Source organism: Electrophorus electricus, unplaced genomic scaffold (assembly GCF_041902795.1).
Source record: "Electrophorus electricus isolate QZ-2024a unplaced genomic scaffold, ASM4190279v1 Scaffold98, whole genome shotgun sequence".
Classification (NCBI taxonomy): domain Eukaryota; kingdom Metazoa; phylum Chordata; class Actinopteri; order Gymnotiformes; family Gymnotidae; genus Electrophorus; species Electrophorus electricus.
Window position 1 is genome coordinate 23,984 of NW_027658814.1, and position 20,892 is coordinate 44,875.

At 40.7% G+C, this 20,892-nt stretch overlaps 1 non-coding gene across 1 annotated transcript; it reads left to right on the forward strand.

Annotated features, from left to right (window-relative positions):
- The first annotated feature begins 4,967 nt into the window (after positions 1-4,967).
- Positions 4,968-5,039, forward strand: trnae-uuc (transfer RNA glutamic acid (anticodon UUC)). The gene has a single exon. It is a non-coding gene; the product is annotated as a tRNA-Glu (tRNA).
- Positions 5,040-20,892: the final 15,853 nt, after the last annotated feature.

Genomic DNA, 20,892 nt, shown 5'->3' on the forward strand with positions numbered 1-20,892 from the left:
TCTCAAAACCGAGCACAAGCCATAATTTCGCTACCTAAACCATAGTGGCATACTCCCCTCTTACTGTTTTAGTCCCACACGCATTACACCGAATACTGCAGGACCAAAGAGTGTCACATTTATCAGCCCAGTGGTAGCTGAGATACCACACCACCCTCTTAGATATGCCTAATATAACTGTCAAAAGGTGTATAACACTGAACCCAGCTACACTCCTTCCTACGGAGGAGGATGGAGATCCACAAGACTGCACAGCAGTCTTAGCTGAAGTATATATACCGCGGGTTGATCTCTTTGAAGAAGCCATAAGTAACCCAGACCTATGCCTCTATGTGGATGGGTCAGCATGCAGGGACGACACAGGGGTCAATAGGGAAGCATACGCGGTAGTAACAGATCATGAAATATTTAAAACAGAAGTATTACCATCCTCCTATTCAGCGCAGGCTGCTGAACTAGTAGCACTGATGGAAGCATGCAAACTAGCTGCAGACAAAACTGTTAATGATTTTGGAGCCATATGGAAACATAGGCAATTCCTGACAAGCTCGGGTAAATATATTAGACATCACCATCTTGCTAGAAGCCATTTTGCTGCCAAAGACAATTGCAGTTGTTAAGTGTGCAGCTCACAGGACTACAGAAGACCAAATCAGCAAGGGGAATAATTTTGCAGATAGAGTAGCAAAGGCAGCTGCAACTAAAACCGCTGTGCAAGCAATACAGGAAACCGCTGCTACCCCGCAGGCCACATTACGGGAAATTCAGTCAGGGGCTCCCGCCACTGAAGGCACCAGGTGGAGACAACTAGAACCTCCTGTTAACAACCCACACTGCTGTCAAAATAGAAGGACGAGGAACCTGGGTACATCACACACACCGTAAGAAGGCTCCGACACCAGCCCCAACTCCAAGCAGCAGCACCCAAACAGACTAGGTCGGAACTGTGTTGAGTAGGGTGTTAACGGCAAGGCCTACCCTTTCGACACTCGGAACCGTCAAGAGACGGTAGAGAAAATCAGACACAGCTAACACAGTCAGAACATAGACTGAATATTAATATGGATGAAGAATCCCATGACTTATGAGAAGACTTGTTACCATTTCAGGGTCCCAACGCCACTGAAGCAGAATGATTAGCAGCTAAATGCCAACAAAATACAGCGTGTATGTCAGCCATTGTGCATGCCCAACATATCGAGCAAGAGTACCTGGTGTGCCAGCACACCAGTGTTCCAAGGACTGTAATCCCTCTGAAAAACGCAGATGTAGGAGAAGTGAATATGACAATCTCTATGTGCCAGGTTATTAACCAGACCTCAAACTGTCCCAGTCCCACTAACCCCGCACCACCGAAAATGATGCTGCATGTGGCAGCTAGTAAGGGTGAGATATTTGTATAGCAGATGAAGCAGCAGGTGCCGGAAGTCTGGTCCAGATGCATCGATTATGTGCAGGTGCACAGCAATGGCACTTGCAGTGACTCCAATAGCAGTTCCCTGTGGAATTGCTCCATGACAACCCTGCAGGGGTATTGGAATGTAATGTGGGTCGGTGGTTCGGTGGCCTATGGTGAATTGCCACAGAACTGGACTGGTTGTTGTTATCCAGCTGTAGTGCGCCCAAGGACGCAGGGTGAGGAGAGACATAACCAGCACAGACTATTGTGGTAGAATTCTGAGGGACCCATGGACCACTCCGGGTGAAACCATTGGTTGGTCCCTTTTCCTGGGCGGTGGCACAGTAGCAGCCCTGCAAAAGATGGCTTAGCTTATCAGTTACTGCAAATAGTTAATGACACCTTAGCAGCAATAGGTGCCTTAAAGATAGAACAACAAGTGATAAGGGCAGCAGTGCTTCAACATAGAATGGTACTAAATCTCCTAACCATGAAGGAAGGAGGAGTGTGCAAAATGATTAACACTTCCTGCTGTTTTTACATTCCAGATCTCAGCGCTAATATTACTGATTATATGAATCTTATGTGATCTGCCTTCACTCCGCAGCCTACAGTTCCAGTAGCGGCTGTAGCGTTGCCCATTCTGCTACTCATTCTTCTTCTTTTTCTTCTTCTTCTGTGTTTACCTCCTTTTTTGTCATTGCGTGTCAGACGTCTTTCTAGTGTGTTCACCATGCCAGCGCTCAGCGGCCATGCCAATGACCAACCCCAGCTCTTTGAAGACATTCTGCTCCCCAAGATGGGCGGTGCTGGTGATCCACATGAAGACATCGTAGTGCTATTTGCTGAATAAAAGTGTGATAATGTGTGATATAAAATAAAGGGGGGAAATGTTGTGGAAATTTACTTTGCTTTATTTTACTTTGCTTTATGTTTCTATAGTCACAGCATAACAGTCTGCAGATAAGCATGTGAGTCAGGTACACCAGCTGCTCACATACCATTCTAACCATAGAGATAGAAGAAGCCTTCAGCGCTCAGGCTAACCAAAACATGAATTAGCCGATACTCTGTAGGAGTCGTTTTTCTTTTTTTTCTCTTTCTTCTGTTCTCTGTATAAGGGGAGGGGGACCGTACTGCGCGTCAGTGCTTTTACTCTGTTATACAGGGGACAGAACTCAATAAACTTTTACTCTTTACTACTCAATGCATAAAGCTGTCTGTGTTTGATGTGCTCTCATTTTCCCACCACATCCATTTAGCAGTACTGAATAACCGAAATGGCTTAAAACAGCTGAGGGGATGTTTGAAACTGAGTGATAAGATGTTCAGCAATTTATATATGATAATACAAGGCAGTAAATTAAATTGGGCTGAACTGGACAATAGTACCTGGCATGAAAAGTATGTCGTAGAGAGTAACAAAAAACTCAACCTCTCACCTCGCGCTCTGAAATGTCTCCGTCACTGTCTGTAGTGTCCTCTAGGATACTGCTGCCCTCACTAAAGTGTGTCACCCTGACCGGGTCAAACATCTCTTGAACATAATGGAAAATCAGCTTCAAGTGCTGCACTGAGCAAGAGTGCACTGTAAATGGCCAGATATAAATGGCAATGTCAGTAGTAAATTTATATATGCAGTCATGGAACAGGACCTAGCTGTAGAGCACAGCTTTAAGGTGCATATTATGATGTGCTCTTACCAATCATCCTCCCGGCTGTGTTTTGCTCTTTTGGCCAAATGTTTCTCTTCCAAAGCAGACAGACCAGACTTGCTGCATATTACTCCGTGCACTATAAATAAACCACATGTATAATGTCTTGTAAACAATGGAACAAGGGAAATTTGAATTGTGACTACTCTGTTAAAGGGGCGGATAAGGCAACCCACCCAAACCCCCCGAAAGCTGTTCTGTTATCTCTAAACATTAACATTAAATATTCACATCATAACTCGACCCCGTGCAGTAGGGCAAACTCACTCGCATGGGGGAAAGGATTACAGACTACCTGTACTGCTGCCGCAACTCTGCGGCCATTCCAACAACATCCACATACATTCCAGCAACATCCTATTATAGGACACAGTGGGCTTAAATACACCCATTTAATAGCATGTTGGACCTTCTTTGGCCTCCAGAACTGCAGCAATTCTTTCTGGCATAGTTTCCACTATGTGCTGAAAATACTCTGCAGGAATCTTGGTCCAATCTTCATAGGATATTTTCTCTGAAATTACATGGAGGGACTGACATGTTCTAAACTGCCTGTTATACTCTTACAGCCGCTTTGAAATACAAAAAAAACATATTTATCTTCCACTCCACTCAAGGATGGCCACACTTGGAATTTCCCTTGGCACATTTAAAACATTGTGTGAGCCAGATAGCTTCTGTTTTCAACCTTCCAATGCTCTGAGTATTAGTGTTCTATGCATATGAGATGCTTCAACACGTCCATGCGTGTTGTAAAGAAACACAGTGTAAGCAGTATTAATGAAAGTGCATCTCTACCTCAAACTCACCAGTGTAACAATTATAGTTTGTGAAATCTAATTTTAAATGGCGATCAGCCTTCTTAACAAATAAGCAGAACTCACCTTGTTAAGTGTTTGTGTTTGTTTGTTTGTGTGTGTGTGTGTGTGTGTGTGTGTAGTTTTAAGCATAGCAAGGCACTTCAGGGTTGCCAGGTGGAGCCTTCCTGAAGACCCTGATACTGAAACAGCATTAAAAGCTGCAATGGCACTGTAGTTGTATTTATCTGCACTAATACAGCTTTGAACTATTGCACTCTTACATACAGTAAGTTTCTATGTACCGGTGTACATTTCTGTGTACCTTTAGTAACTAAAGGGATTCTATTCTAATATTACAAGTGCTAGAAGTGCTGAAACTCAAAACAGTGAAGAAACCAGTGGAGCTTAATGACTGGTCAGATGAAGAGAGTGAAGTGAGGAGTTTCCTTCAGTGTCTGCCATGTCCCAGCTGAGGTGAGTGTGAAGCTTTTATTGGTACTATAGGAGTTGTGTTTAACTTTGAAACTGATGGTGTCACAGCCATTTGTGGCCGAGAGTCTAGAAGAGCATAATTGGCTGTACTCTTAGGGAGAGAGGGAGTGGCATACGCTCTCTCCCCTGTCAATTACAGAGACACCGTGCAATCAAGGGCGTCTATAAGTTCACGCGTCAGAAGGGGGAGGAAAAGACTATTTTCTGAGTACTTAGAATAACATTCCGTATTTTTTGGAGAACATTTTCTAGAGTGTTTTCATGTAGAGAGAGAAATGAGTGGCTAAATTGTCAGAAACATTAAGGAGACAAATGGGGAATATATAACAGCTCTTTCCATGTGTTAGTGACACCAGCGTTCCCTCTTTTCCCAGATGGTAAAAAAGAGCCCTGACTCTTGCAAACTTCATTTTTTTGTAGAACAAAGAGAAAGATGAATAACTCGCTTTATGGCCTTTTTCCACTCATGCATACCAAGTCCAGTATGCATCCAAACATTGTCAGAATAGTAGGAGTGCAGACTTTGAAAAATGGTCTTCTCATGTAAATTCAGCAGCTTTGTCCCTGGTTGTCTAGTGGTTAGGATTCGGCGCTTTCACCCCCGCGGCCCGGGTTCGATTCCCGGTCAGGGAAAAACCTCTTTTTATGCTCATATAAAACGACAGATTCTGCATTAAAACATAAAGTTTGTGTGAGTTGGAGTTGAGCCGACAGCCAAAGGATGACAGTTTTAACTTCTACTCTACCAACTGAGTTATTGAAAGCGACATGCAAGTAATCCCACATGTCCAAACACCAGTATGTTGGCAAGAAACACAGCCAGTTTTGGATGTTTCAATTGTTAAGTTCATTTGACACAAAGAAGAAAGATCGCATTGTATAAGTTGTTCAGCTACAAACAGATATATCTTTTGATGACATTTGGAATCATACTGGACTTTGTGTACATGAATGGAGAAAGGCCATAAATGGTTAGAATAACATTCAGTGCTTTTGGAGAAAAGTTTCGAGAGTTTTGTCATGTAGTGAGAGAAATGAGTGGCTGAAATATCAGGCATTAAAAGTGCAATTTGCACTCAGGGAAAGAAAATTGCTTTCATGTGGACCGCATTGAGATATCGATCTGCCTGTGAAACAAAACACCTCTTAAGAGGCTAGATTTGTGCTCTCAAGCTGCGATGGTGGTTTTCTCATGGCTTCTAAAAGAAGAGGCTGTGGTCAGGGTGGAGTGAGTCTTTGATAACCAAGATTGTTGTTGTTTTGGCCTTCGAATAGACAATGGCATTACCCAGTGTCAGGTCTTTCTCAGTAAACTGCAGAGAATGATATAGAGGGCAAGAAATGGTCAAGCAAAGTTTTATTGGGTGTGTGTCTATAAAAAACACTACAGCTCTCTGATACATTTTTGGTTCAAGATTTAATCATCATGCAAATGATTGTGATTAATGCTTTGTCTGTTTAATTCAAATATTATACTATAAACCTAATATTTTAATAGGGTTGGCAACTTTCTAGTTCCGATTACTACATGTGTGTGAAGTACAGGTGCTGTAGCTATACGGTATACAATTGTCCACAGTAGCCTAATTATAATATATACAACCAAAAATCCATCTAAAATAAACACCAGAAACCTGGACTAAGGGTAATGTACATAAGTACATTAAATCTAGGTAGGACTGCTCAATAGCTAGGATAACAGCAGAACAATTGTCCCGCCGTATAAGCAAAATGAGAGCCTGCTAAGGCCGCCAAGAGGGTGCCAAAGACCATGTATTTATTTCTATTTGTTTTTTACCTATGTTATGTCAGTGGCAGCTCAGATTTCTGCATAGGGCCCCACACAGGCTTGGGCCAGCCCTGGTATCACAGTGTCGTGCACTGGAAAACCATCAAGCCTGTTGACTATGCTACCAGTGTTGTTCATGTAACTGTGCAAATAAACTGCAAACACAATTACTTTTAGAAGTATCATCCAGTTTCTTTTCACAATTGCCAAAATGTAATGAATCACAGCCAGTGTTCTAAAACAGACCTGGAATGTATTCCTGGTTGATGTGCCCTGTTTCTAGTTCCAAAAAAAAAAAAAAAAAAAAAAAATTGGTGGATGAATTTTCAATGAAAGTGCTTCACTCAGCAGCCATTAATGATTCTTATATCCAGTATGAATAAATTGAAATTCCTATCCTTGTATCAGGTGCAGCAATTATGTGTAACAATTGTGAAGCAAAAAAGCAATAGCAACATTTTAATATAACAATATAGGTAATATAGAACTTGATCTAATGATATTAATTAGGCTATGCAAATAACACAACTACTTCGGTAGCAGATCATTCATGCCTGTTGAATAGGCAGTTTTCTGCTTTGCAGATACTTGAAATATTTTACTAATCTTTCCCCAAATCCAGTAGGAGCTGCCTTTTACATTAACATGCCAGGATACACGCTGACTGGATGTTTAATCTTTCTAATGGGTAAGCTATATTCTTATAGTCAAGAAAGATATTTTTTAATTATTAATCAGTTAAGGAAGTCAAGCTATTGCATTTTGCTGAGATGAAGGAATATTGCATAACCCTGTACTGGCCAAATAATTAGATTTGATGTTCTATTTTGTGGATTAATCCCATAACTGAATTATTCACATGGTTTTATAGCCATGGTTAATACTTGCTGTCAAAATGCTGAGGTTCATAAGAACCTCTTTCCTTCATAAGGAAGCTTCCTGTTTTTGAAACAGGTAGTTTCAGCATACTAGCTCTTACTGCTCTCTATCTGTTTAACAAATGTTTTGTTGGATTTAACTACTTTCTACCTGGAAACTGGCAACTTCCATGGAAAACTATTTTATCATCACAAACTATATCTAAGGAACTACCACAAACATAAGTAATGTTAACATTTTGCTTTTTCATCATGACTTATGTTCTGTTTCAGAGCACTGAATGCAGCATGTTTATTCTTCGTCATTAGTGGCAGTTTTATCTGTGAGAAGTGTAGATGAATTGCTAGTCTGACAGACAGTACGCATCCAGACAGCAAGGCGAAAGGGTGACGTTACGGCAAAGTAGACGAGCTTCCACCAGCTCATGGGACCACTACACATCCCCAACATTAAGTAACAAAATCCCAGAGACCTTCTGCCTGTACTGGCCAGACTTCAGATCAGAAGGTGAGAGAATACAGTCATGTGTTGTGTGGCTCAGATTGTTCACACAGTTAGTAACAGTCCAAACACTTTAATTATACTGTACAGCATGAGACCTGGAAATGTGTGTCTGTGTTTTTGTGTGTGTGTGTGTGTCTTCTCCCCAGGCTGAGCTCCAGCTTTGTACTGTCCATCATCAGAGAGATCTATCAGACTGGCTCTGCTCACTGTGTGTCCAGCTTGTTGAATTCAGCAGAGAACTGCATCAACCTGAACAGCAGAGAGCTGGACTCTGTCCACTGTGCTGCCCTGCGCTTCACCCTCCAGCACTGCACAGCAGTCTCTCTCAGCCTGCTTTTCACCTCCATACCAAAGGCGGAGCTGGAGAGCATTGAGCCACTGCTCTAACACGTCTCCCGTCTCAGGCTTGAACTTTTCTCACAATCAGAATTTTAACACAGAACTGGTCTGTTTAGGGAGTGTTATATAAACGTTTATGTACGTTTATGTGTTTTTCATGAGTTTCCTCAAAAGTCATTTTGTGCCAGCATCATTTAGGTTTTATTGAGACTCCTGTCAGGTAATCAGCAATATCCATGGATATTTACTTCAGAATAAAATTAAATTTAGGTGAAATATTTATATTAACCTGAAATTAACTGCCCTGCCACTGTCTGTGTGTGTTTTGTTTTCTCCGTGTTGACAGGCTGCTGTTGCTGAGGCTGCTCCACTGCTACAGTGTCTCTGAACTACAGCAGGGGGCAGCAGCAACAGATCTGCTCCTCGCTCTGCAGCACAGACTGGATTTCTCCTGCTGCTCTGCTCTGGACCTCACAGCAGACACACAGAAACACACACTGACTCTGAGCACTGAGGACTGCAGAGTCGTCTCCATGGTCATCCAGAGAGTGAGCTCTCACACACACACACACACAGCTCACTCTACACGGCTGTGAGGGCAACTCTTCCCCATTTTACACACAGTCACCCTTCAGTAAGCCACTGACTCAACACCACACAAACTAGGGAAGCATTCTGGAAAAGGGAAAAGAATTTTATCATTTGAAACAAAATGTGTGTAAATAGCATTAATGTTAGTAGTTATGTGAGTGTGTTAGTGTTTTGTGACTCTACATGTTGGAGAATGTTGAGTGTGTTCAGCAGCAATAAAGCCATGCTGCTCCAGTTCCTGTCTCTTCTCTGTGTGGGGACTGATGTGGAGTGTGTGAGACGCGCTGTGGCTCTCTCCCGGGCTCTGGGTAAGATGGTGATCCTCAGTCAGACCCGGCTGGACCAGCAGGCCTGTAGGTCACTGGCACTGTTTCTGGAACATTCTGAAGGGCTGTCAGAACTGGACCTTAGCCACTGTCAGCTCACTAACCACTGCCTGCAGATGCTGTTCGCACACCAGCACAAAGCCCACATCCTGGAGTGAGTGGACAAGAGGGAGGAGGGATGTGTAGAGAGTCTTGATTGTTGAGTGCACAGTGAGCACTAACATAGATATAACACATTTTACTCTTTTTCTCACAATTTAACACAAAATCCGGCAGGGTGACTGAACATAGAAGCTGTGCGTGTTCATTGTAAAGCATTGTATGTTCCTTGAAAGGCTCTATATAAATTTAACTTTGCTCATTCAGTCATATCCTGTGTTCCTTCAAGGACTTTATTTTTCAAAAGCAAACAGCAAAAAGCTTGATTTTCTTGGTGATTTTATTTGGAAATGACGACCTCTCTCACTGGCTGCCTGGATCACTGATCACTGCCTGTACTTGGCAGGATGGATCTCTGTGGTCTACAGAATATCCAGACTGCTTGTAGAAACACATGTTCTCATTAAAAAGAGAAATAAGGCATAACAGACTCATTATGATTTACAGTTTCATGCCTGATAGATAACAAGTCATGTGTACAAGAACTGAAAGAAATGATATTTTGTTTAAAATGTCAAAATGCATAATTATCTGGCCATTAATGACTCAGGTCCACTGACACAAATATACTATTTATTGCTTTGCTTATTCATTCATTTGCTAATTCAATCATTCGTTTATTAATTCATTCGTTCATTACTTTAATTCATTGATATATAAATCTACAGGTGTTTGTACTACTACACGGTGATTTAGTAGAGGGAGGTGTGTTTGGGAATCCTGAACAATGTGGTAATTATAATCCATCTAATTTCAACCTCAGTCACAATGACATCACTGATGTGTCAGCAAAGAGGATCTATGATACTTTCTCCACCAACAACAATATTCACACTGTGAGGTAACTGTGTGTGTGTGTGTGTGTGTGTGTTTAGGCATTTAAAATAAGGCTGTATTTATTTGAGTTTAAAATTTCAAATTTAAAAGCCTATTTTGATTTTATAGGCTCTTCAACAACAGAATTACAGGCATACAAATCTTCCTCTCAGACAAGTGCTTTGAAGTCTGGTGATGTTGATGTGTTGTTGGCACTGTAATGATGAGATTTGATTTTTCTAGATTATTGGGACTATCCAAATTATATTTTTGTTTTAAGTGAAAAAATGTAATGATTAAAAAACAAATTTTAGTTATCTTATACATTTTAAGATTACATATAAAAATCAAATACTCAAAATTTATTTATAAAGTACTTTTTAAAATTGTATTTTATTTTATTTTATTTTATTTACAACAGGTGCTATTACAAAGCAGCTTTTCAAATGTCCAAGTCCAAGCCCCCAGTAAGCAAGCCAAGGGTGACAGTGGCAAGGAAAAGCTCCCTAGAGCATGAGGAAGAAACGTCGAGAGGAACCAAGACTCAAAGGGGGTCCCATCCTCCTCTGGCTGTTTAAAGAGAGACATAAATTAAAAAATGAAATAAGCATTTAATGTTTAGTCCAACTTTCTGGAGGTTCTAGACTTGTGTGCATGTGTCCGAGACCCAAGTCGCAAGAGAACGTCCATTAAGGGCAACAGAGAGTAGCTGGTTGGGGAGGAGGTGGTGTGGGCTACAACAGGGGACATCAGGGGATGATGGGAGTAGCCAAGGCATCTGAGACAGGATGAGGCTCAGTAACATCACAACATCAGGGGTAGGTGTACCTCGGCAGAGTCCACTATCAGTCCAGTGTATTAGAGCAATGATGTTTGATTCCTACTCAAAGAACATGTGATATTTCCAACATTCACTTTAGGTATCAATGAAGTTGTGACATCAAGCAAAGGAGAACAGTGAGACATGAGTAGACAAGCACAAGTTGGACCTATTAGGGACAATGAAACAAAACCTGAAGACAAGAAAACAGAAATGAAAGCCTGAGTGAGCTGAACTGAACTGAATCAAACTCCTACCGCTATATGGACTTAGCTCTGTAATATAGTTGAAACTGTAAGTTGCTATAGATAAGCGTGTCTGCCAGATGTCTGCTCACATTAAGCAGTGCAGTTGTGCAGTGTGAACATGACATCTGTCTTTTACAGCAAAATCTAATTATTTTATTATTCTTTAAATGTCTTTAAATGTCTTCATGGTCTAGCAACTCATAATGGCATTAGCACTTGAAAGCAAAAAAACAGAAAAAAAAAACAAACCAACAGCAAAACAAAAACATCTCAAAACACACTTATTGCATTGAGTTCTGTTTAGATGACTTTTGATTTTATATTAACACATCTACTGTTATCTATTTACCTTTTCCTTTTATCATTATATATGTCATTTTATTTTTTATCCTTTGTGCAATTAGTCTCTTCTCAATGCGTTTTATTTTTTGTGTGCAGAGAGAAGGGGTAAGAAGATGCATATACAGAGGTCTGGACTAGCCGTGCTGTCAAAGGTTAGGGGAAATGAAATAAATAAATGTTCCAAAATGTTTTTTAAATAGTTTAGTATCCAACATTTTAAATTCTAACATTTATGGTTACCCCCAGCAGTGATCAGTGGTAGCTCAGTGGTTAAGATACTTGACATGTAGTCAGAAGCTTACCTGTTCCAGCCCTACTGCTGCCAAGTTGCCACTGTTGGTTCTCTGAGCAAGGCCCTTAACCCTCAATTGCTCAAGTTATACTCACTCGTAAGTCACTTTGGATATAAGTATCAGGTAAATGTATGATTGTGTTTTTTATAATCTTGTACACATAAATGTCATATTCAACCAGAATATGTAAAACACACTGTCAAATCGTGTTTATAAAAATACGTTTTAGTTGTAATTAATTTCTGTAACTTCATGTCACTTATGCTGATATGGTTGTTGGCTCAGACAACAATGGCCACAAGAGGGAGACAAAGAGCTTCCCTAGTAATCAATGAAAACAGGCATACCCTGTAACTGTATGCTATACTATTCTTTTATTTTATATTTTTCCTTGATGTCCACTTACAATGTTTGCATGGCTTTATGTTCCAAAAATAATCATAATCTATTTTACACAAATATTTTCCAACCTGTTTATCTTGTAGAATTAAATAGGACATGTATTACATTACGAATAAAGAATTCTGCGCTGCATACACTTAGACATCGGTAATATAACTTGCAGTTATATAACTTCTAGTGAAAATCCTTGAAGCAGTCAACACCATCATCTGAGTAAGCTCCATTTAACCCTCTGAAGTTAAACAAAGAATTGCAGCTAAATGTGTGAACATTATCACGTGTCAGTTCATAACAAGTTAAGCTTCATAATAAGTCACGAAGTCAAGAAAATTCATACCTAAGCATTACCTTGTTTGATGTGTTTATTGATGTATTTGGGTATAACCAGGTCATTTGCCTGTTTTTATGTATTGATCTTTATTGCTCCAAAAAACTACTCACGTCTTCCAATGTTCTTGATCCCCACTTGTAAGAAATAGTAAATGGACTAATCCTAGTTGTGGATAAGTATAAGACTAAACAGCTGTGAACTAATTCCACACGAGGGGAGTCATCACTGGAAAGGTGTCCTGGTGCGAGGCGTGCAGTGGTCCCTGTCCTGCGAACACAGAGAGACACAGAGGCGAGATACCAGTTAAAAAGGTTTGAGAAAGTACATCCTCCACTGACAAGATTCTGTTGTTTAAATGTAAATGGAACAGGTCTGCTCCTTCTCTCAGCCAATATAGAAACAGCTAACCGCACTACAACAAGTACACAAGGTGTAATGAACTTGCTATGAGAATGATCTCAGTAAGTAACTCAAAAAGGAAAGGAGCTTCTCCTTCCTGTTTTCTTTGTTCTCTTCTTGTTAGTGTTTGTATTTGTTCTTTCAAAACACTCCTGCACTCATTCCTCACACTAAAACATGAACCTGGTGTTGTTTACACAGTGACTGGGTGTGAGGCATCTGATCCATGATTTCCCCCTGGGGTCACAGGTCTCGTTTGTCGCCTTTTTTTTCTCCTTAAGACAAAAACAAATTAAAATAAGAGCAGAAAAACTGAGCAGAAATAAACAACTATTAAAATTCTAGATGCACTGTGGAATGTTCAGAGAAAAACAAGACACTCCAGTCTCTATTGTATTTAATATGTGGTATTTAACTGTCAATATGGGGACATTACGACAAGGGAGTGTGCTCAGCTGACCTGTCTATGATTTTATTTTATTTTATTTTTTTAATCCTAGTCTTTGATTAAGTTAAGGAATTTTTCTTTCAAAGAAGAGAAAAGGGATGGAACATGTGAAACACAAACATAAAAATAGGTATGCATTTATCTAATATACTGATGACTACGATTAGGTGAGACAAGTTTTAGGATATAATAATAAGTGTATTATTTCCATCACACTTTTCACCTGAGTCTCCTGTGTTTCTGGATAAAAGAAAGTAATATAACACAAGCAGTTATACAATTTCCGAAAGGCATATTATTTAGAAATAAAGAAGAACTTGGTTATTATTTGGTTATTAGGACACATGAGGAAAGCATTTTAGTTGCATTCATTTTGCCAAAGACATCCATGACTGAAACAAGCTTCCTGTCACCACTGACCACCCTCCTAGCGTTCATGTCTCCACGGTTTCCCTGTCTAGTGTCTTTATTTTGATTTACTCCCTTGTTGTGGTTCCATTCCTTCGTTTCGTTTTCTGCACCCCTCATAATTTGCACTTGTGTCTGGTTTAATGCTCATTTGACCATGTTTTTAAGCCCTGTTTTAGTTTAGTCTTGTTGCTATTTATTGTAAGTCCAGCTGCTGTTTGTTAATCGAGGCTTCCGTGCATGTGAATATAAGCCTGAATGTTTATCCTCGCCCCAATGTTACAGCCTGCATCCCTGGTTTGTCTTCGTGCGCTTTTCTTTACTTTAGTTTATCATGAATTCTCGGACACTCCATGTTAATAATTTGACCCTGGACTTTGGATTTGCCCCTAATAAATCTCACTCTTTTCCACACACTGCTCATCGTTACACTTCCCCAACCTACTATATTTACATTAAAACTCCGTCAACAGCAATCTTTAACGTTGAGGGTTTTTTTAATCTGTGTAAAATTACATAATTTCTGCTGTTTCAGAAGTGAAGGATTTGCGTGCTCTAAATTTTCACCATGCCAATGCACAGAGGTTTTGGTATGGAGATTTTATCCCGATCTATAGGAGCAAGTGTGATGGACTATAAAGTTGACGAGAAAAAAACCATCCGTTTCGCCGCCGTTTATGTCCATAGATGCTGCTATTACCAAAACTAGTACTGCGCTGATTCTTAGAGGACGGTTGATTTGACCGGATGTCGCAGCAGTACGGCCGACTACTCCTGATCATAACGTATTCATGACAACTCAGCCCTTTTTACGACTGAGGTGCTCACACGACAACGCGTGATCTTGCACCTTTTATGTGTTTTAAGAAAAACGCTCAGTGTTTTAAAGTGCAGCAGCGAATTTTGATCTAACGCGTTACTAAGCTCTGTGAGCAGAGTAATTTCTCCCATTGTGTTGAAATGAACAGGTGTCTGTTATTAGTTCAAGCATTGTATGTTCTTTGAAAGGCTCTATGTAAATGTAACTTTGCTCATTCAGTCATATCTTGTGTTCTGTGAAGGACATTTTTTTGAAAACAAACAGCAAAAAGCCTGACTTTCTTGGTGATTTTATTTCTCTTACTGGCTGCCTGGTTCACTGATCACTGCCTGTCCTTGGCAGGATGGATATTGTGTGTCTCTGAAAATGTATTAATATTATTAGTATGTGCCTATCGCTCCTCTCTATTCCAAAGCTGACCCGATTTCCATAATTCTCGTATTGCATAAGACATTTATTTCCATTATATGTTTTAGCATTCAGGTGGTCATTTTTCTTTTCAACAGTTATTGGCGTGATCCAATAGATCCAAAGTCAAACGAGTACGCACATCATGTGTTGAACCCATCCATAGTATTTTTCTGCTTATCTAATATGCCAATATTTTCTCGTAACCATCCCACCAAGTACGAAAAACACCCAAACCTAAATGCTTAGTAACTAAAGTAAAGCTTGTGTCAGTGTCTTAATTTATATTCTGCATTAGTTCATCAAATGGTTATTTATTGAGAGTGAGTCTGTATTTTGTATTTGAAAAAAAATAAAACTGTCAGCATTAAGCAGGTTTGTTGTCAGGTTTGAAGGCTGTGGTTGTGCTATTTTTCTGGCCTTTCTGGTCAACTAATTTCTGTACCCAGTCATTTCATCAAGGGAGGTGTGTTGCTATTGAAATGTCTAACTTCCTTCATCTAGGGAATTCATGACATACATTAGAATTACATTTATTATAGCTGCAGGTGGCAAGTAAAGGGTCCAATCATTTTATCACATCTGCACAACTTGGTTGCTGATGACATCCCATATAAAGTTCACCAGCCTTTGTGGTTGGTTTTGAGGTTTTGTTTCCAGGAATGTTGTATTTTGAAACCAATCTCTCAATTATCTCTGCTGAATTGCTTTATATAAATATTATTTTTCTGATTCGACATAACTAAGAAATATAGTTTCCCCAGAAGGTCAGTTCACCCCAAATGTACTTGCATTCACAGTATGTTCATATACACCATTGAAGTTTGGTGATAATCTAACACTCTATGGCTAAGTTTTAGCCTATTAATAAAAATCCTGCTCTTGGGGATTGATAGTTAAATACACATATTTTTGATCATTATTTACAAGAAGATCTGCATTTTTTATATTTAAAAGGTATCTCTAGATCAAAAGGTCACTGACTTGTTTGAAAGGTGCATTTGCCCAACTAATTTAGGTATCAAAAATCAGGCTAAAAAAAGGTTTACGAAACGTATTGAACTTTTTTTATGAAATAGTCACAAAGTATTGCACTGTATAAACTGCATTTCTCATGCACAATTGGTACACAATGGGATTGACTCATTTTTCTGTTTTTAAATACCTTTTCATATGTCAGAGGGGCTCTGTTGGCAAAAATGTCCTATAATTCCCATGCTAGCTCAAAGTCCATAAATCAATACTCATGTCAAGTTTCATAAGAATTACTCAAAGAAGTCTTAATTTTTTTTCAGCTGTTTTGAATGAATCAGTACACCTTGGAAGGATTGATAGGTATGTAAGTGCCATATACCATACAAATATCAACATGTTTCAGTCTCATCAACATTTTGATACCAAATTTGGGAAGATTGGAGAAAGGTCCTACGACTAGTGTGTTACAGTTCATCAGCAACATAAAAAGTAGTAGGATATTTAAATTTAAAGTTATTTCTACAAGAATCAACGTTATAGAAGTCCACTGAAGCCAGTTCTATGATTAGCCCATTACCTGAAAAACATTAGCCAGTGTTTGAGTCATCCTTAGGAATCCTTCAGCTTGCTTACAGAAGCAGTATGCAAAATTTCATCTTGATCAGAAGAGCAGTCATTGAGAAACAGTTATTTGCATATTATAATGCCCCATATTGACAAAACTGCTACATTTGGTAAGCTACCTCAAAGTCAATACTGGTATAAGTCTTTTAAATTTCATGAAATCTGAACATGTCCTTCAGGAGTGACAGCTAGTTAAAGTTAAAGTTAAAGCCTGACCTATGTACTACTAATTTGTACTACTAATATTAGACTGGAATAGGACAGCTGTATTTTTTATGTCAGGTTTTTGTTTAAATAATTATTTAGATTCAGACTCTTGCAAATATTTTGACACCAATTTCACTCAGATTGTGTGAAAATCCTAGGACTGGTTTGAAATTAGCAAAAAAATAAAAAAACAAACAAACAAAAAAGTGAAATCTAATGGGCAGAGCCTATCTGAATTCAGGAGAAGCCAAGGAAGAATAAAATAAAAAATAAATAATATTATTTCTATATTCACCTCTGTCTTTTCTTTTGAACATCTGCAAATGTTAAATATAGTTTTGCATGCAGTTCATAAAGGAAAAAGCAAAAATACAATAGAGTCAGAACTTTTGTTTCTTTGTCACACAGTTTTATTATTTTTTTGAATTATTGTATTGTCTTTTAGCACACGTTGGCAAATGTGTCCATCCTCTTGTCGATTGTCCTTGGACTTGTCCTCGGCCTCACACAGCCAGGTGAAAAAGGCTGTCACGGAATTGAGGGCCACACCTTTGCCTCTTGTTGTGCTTGGACAGCAGCTGCTGGTGCACCTTCCTCTGCTCCTCCTGCTCCTCAAGTTTGGCCTCCTTATGAATCTGCTCGATGGTCTTGGGCCCGTGGTCAGCTCGCCGCGACACCCAGTTATTCTAGAAAAGCAAAATCAGCAGATGCATACTTTTGCATCACCATGCGCTGGAATGGCAAACACAAACACACAAACACAGGCAGAGTCTCTAACCAGTCGCAGGTCGATGACGTCCTGGAGCAGGAACCGAATGCGTGAGGAACCCCTCCTCTCCTTCACTGTCTTTTCTATATATTTAAAGTAATGATCCATTTTTGGCTGAGAGAGAGAGAGAGAGAGAGAGAGAGAGAGTGTAAGAGAAACGTCGACAAATTTCAGATATTCTTCACCTTTCGATTCGATCAGGTGTGCTCTCAGCTGAACTCATGTCACAAGACGTTTATGACTCTTATGTAAACCCTGCTGCCTTGCACGTTGGTCAGTGCTGTAAAGCAGTTCACTGCCACTGTGGGTGTAGCTGTGCTGTCATCAGCTGCACTTGGCTTTGGGGAATCCAGGGTGCAGCAGCAGGAGGTGGCAAACGTGGAGGAGGCTGTGAGAGCAAAACCTTCTAACAGCTGACCAGTCCTGAATAAAAGCCTTTCATTTTGTCAGCTGCAGTAGGAGCAGAGCTAACAACCACACTAACAACTTCACTAACAACATGAACTTGGACACTTTTAAAATCATTGCCAAGGCCTAATAATACACTGATATCAGCACAGCATGCTAGTCGCACTATAGATGATGATCCTAATTAGTTGGCTACCCTGTAGTCAGAGTGCAGGCAACAGGCAAGCAACAGAAAACACTGACGGCAAAACTTTTATAAACAACATTTCAACATGCTTGTTTTTTGGTTAAAAGCGTGCATGGAAAAAAAAACCACAATAAAAAAGACCAGGAAACTTGAACACAAATAATTGTCACACTAGTTGGTGACTGAACTGTCAACATCACAACTGCCATTCCTACTAGAGACAAAATTGACAGTCAATATACAATATCCAAAACTTCTTCATCCAGTTTCGATGTGTAAAGTACTTGTTGTGAAAAACGCAACACAGACCAAATCTGGACAAAATCCGCACAGCCGCTGCACTGCACACTAGCACTCATCTACACATGCGCCGTAAACCTTTACATGACATATTAAAGATAAACCGATGCAAGTGCTGAGCATCTGCTGAGAATATTAAATCAACCCAGACCAGGCCCGCGGCCTGCTTACCCTGGCCTTCTCCAAGTCCAGGTCTTTGCCGATGGCTGTGAGGAGGTGGCACAGACGCTCCAGGCTCTCCTCGCTGTGGTTCATGAACAGCTTGACCACACAGTCGTGCATGATGGCCTCTGACAGCATGTGCAGCTTGAACAGCTCCCCGATGAACTTGATGTTGCCGATGGACCTCCTGTGGGCCTTGTCCTTCGCCTCCTCCAGATCCTCCTCCAGCCTCTCCCGCTCGCTGGCCTTGCGAGGAGTAACCAGAACAAAGACAAAAGCAAGAAACAGCGCGTTTGGACCCGATAACGACCAGGCCGCCTCCCAGCACTGCTGCCGATTTCAGTCCCCTTTCTCCTGATCTGTGGGTTGGTGAGTCGGATAAACTAGACAGGAGTGCTGCTTACTGAAGTGGCCGCTTCCAGCTGGTGCCGCAGCTTCTCCAAAACATCATCGTTGACCTTGTCCTTCTCAAACTCCTTCTGACAGCGGTTCAGCAGCAGCTTTTGGAAACCCACAGTGCTGGTGGGCTTGTCTGCCATGGGCACTTTTAACTACACAGGAAAGACATGTAGGAGAAACACTTGGGTATAAGACAGTGTTGAGAGTTCTGTTACTAAATAGAAGCTGATTAAAGCTCCATGTCAGTTTAGAGTGGTTCAAACAGAGTTCACTTCTGTGTGGCATTTGCCTTTGTATGGAACTTCAGCAGCAATGTATGGGAACATGTTACTCACCATAGCCAGGCAGCTGCACATATTGCCATAGACCATAGAGAAGCTGGGCTCATCGATGGCTTTTTCAAAAACCAGGTCAACCACGCCTTTGAGGCGCTCCTCTGTGTCGATGGTGAGGTCCATCACCTGCTTCATCAGCTGGTTAAACATCTGCGGTGTCAGTTTGTTCAGGATACTGCGCACCTTCTGGAAAAGCTCCTGGAGAGGAAAACAGACTACCGACTAAGCTTTCCATTACAAAGATCCCAATCTTTTGTTAAATTCAGCAGTTCTTCCACATAATGACTAACTCCTCACTTTCACCAAATATTTACTCTGCCATTTGGAACTTCGTCATGAACAAAAATCACTCAACTTTGCTATATAGACCGATAAAGGCATCATACATCAATCACACTTTCCGAGAAGTGAAGCACTGGCAGCAAACAGTTTATCAAATCTTATCAACTAAAACCCCTCATGTGCTCCAAATTCAAATTAAAAGAAAACCCATTAGAACCAGCTACAAGAATTTAAGATTTAATCAACATATAACTCCTACAAAAAAAACAAAACAAAACATAATAACCAAATCTGATCCAATAATAACCCTACCGACCAGACAATGCAATGAAGATCTGTCAATCTCTCCAAATGCTGAATTGCACACAAATTTGCAAGAATATTTTTAACACAACCATTGGGTGTTAACCTATAATATATACAAGATCATCCACAGAATACACTACAATATCTACAATACTCTCTCACCAAAATCAACACCACAATCAACACAAGGAACAACAAGCACACAAGATCTGGTCCTCAGTATCATCACACCCCCTGTTTACACTAGAAACCAATGTCCCCCTGCATAGCTACATTCGTGCACACTCCCCGCACACCCACCCAATTAAACAACGACTCTATAATTTAAACATCCAATTCTTGAAGAGCATATCGCAAAAAAAATTAAGTAGCTTTCAAGCCCACCATAACAGGCTGTGACTCTGAAATCTGAAAACAGGGCACAGCGGAGTGAGGTGCTGACCTGAGTTTTCTGGGTCTGGGGGTTCTGGGTGTTCTCCCTTTTCATGCCAGGCTTCCAGGCATTCTCGGCCTTCTTCAGCTGCACTTCGTCGTTCACGGACACGTTGGTAATGATCTTGCGGGGAGGCGGCCGTCTCGGGCCTACACTGAGCAGCTGAAGCAACGAATGGGTGCTCTTTATTATGGGCGGTAACAATGTCACAAAGACCTCGGTCACATAAGATGACCAGGCGCTCATTCATTTGTGATAGAAGAGAAGGGATGAGCGGAGAGACCCACCGGTGCACCCCTGCCTCCAGGAATTGCCCTGCTGAAGTCTGCAGAGGCTGGGTTGAAGTCTGGGTCTCTGGCGATAATGCGAGGGCCCACCTGCTGCAGGGGCAGCTTGTTTTGTTTGATCTAGAAAACAACAGAGTCAAGTCGAAGTCCATCAGCCCCTCTCCATGGAATGGTTTTAAAGGTCCCCTAAGGCCAATGTTTTAGCAGGCTTACCTTGTCCAGTACCACATCAGAGATGGGAGGAAGCCCCTCTGGCTTCTGCATGCAGGCAGGCATGAACTGGAAGGCCAACAGGAAGTCTCTATCATACTGCCTCTTCCCATCCTTCAGCTCTGGTTCTGCATGCAGAGAGGGGTACAGTGAGCACCTGGAGAGAGGAATCACCTCTCTGTCAGGACACTGGGCCTGCCCCACAGGAGTGTCCTCTTTTGGCTTCTTCCAGGTGTTGGATAAACTAATTGCTGTAAAACATAACAAATCAGTCTGGTGT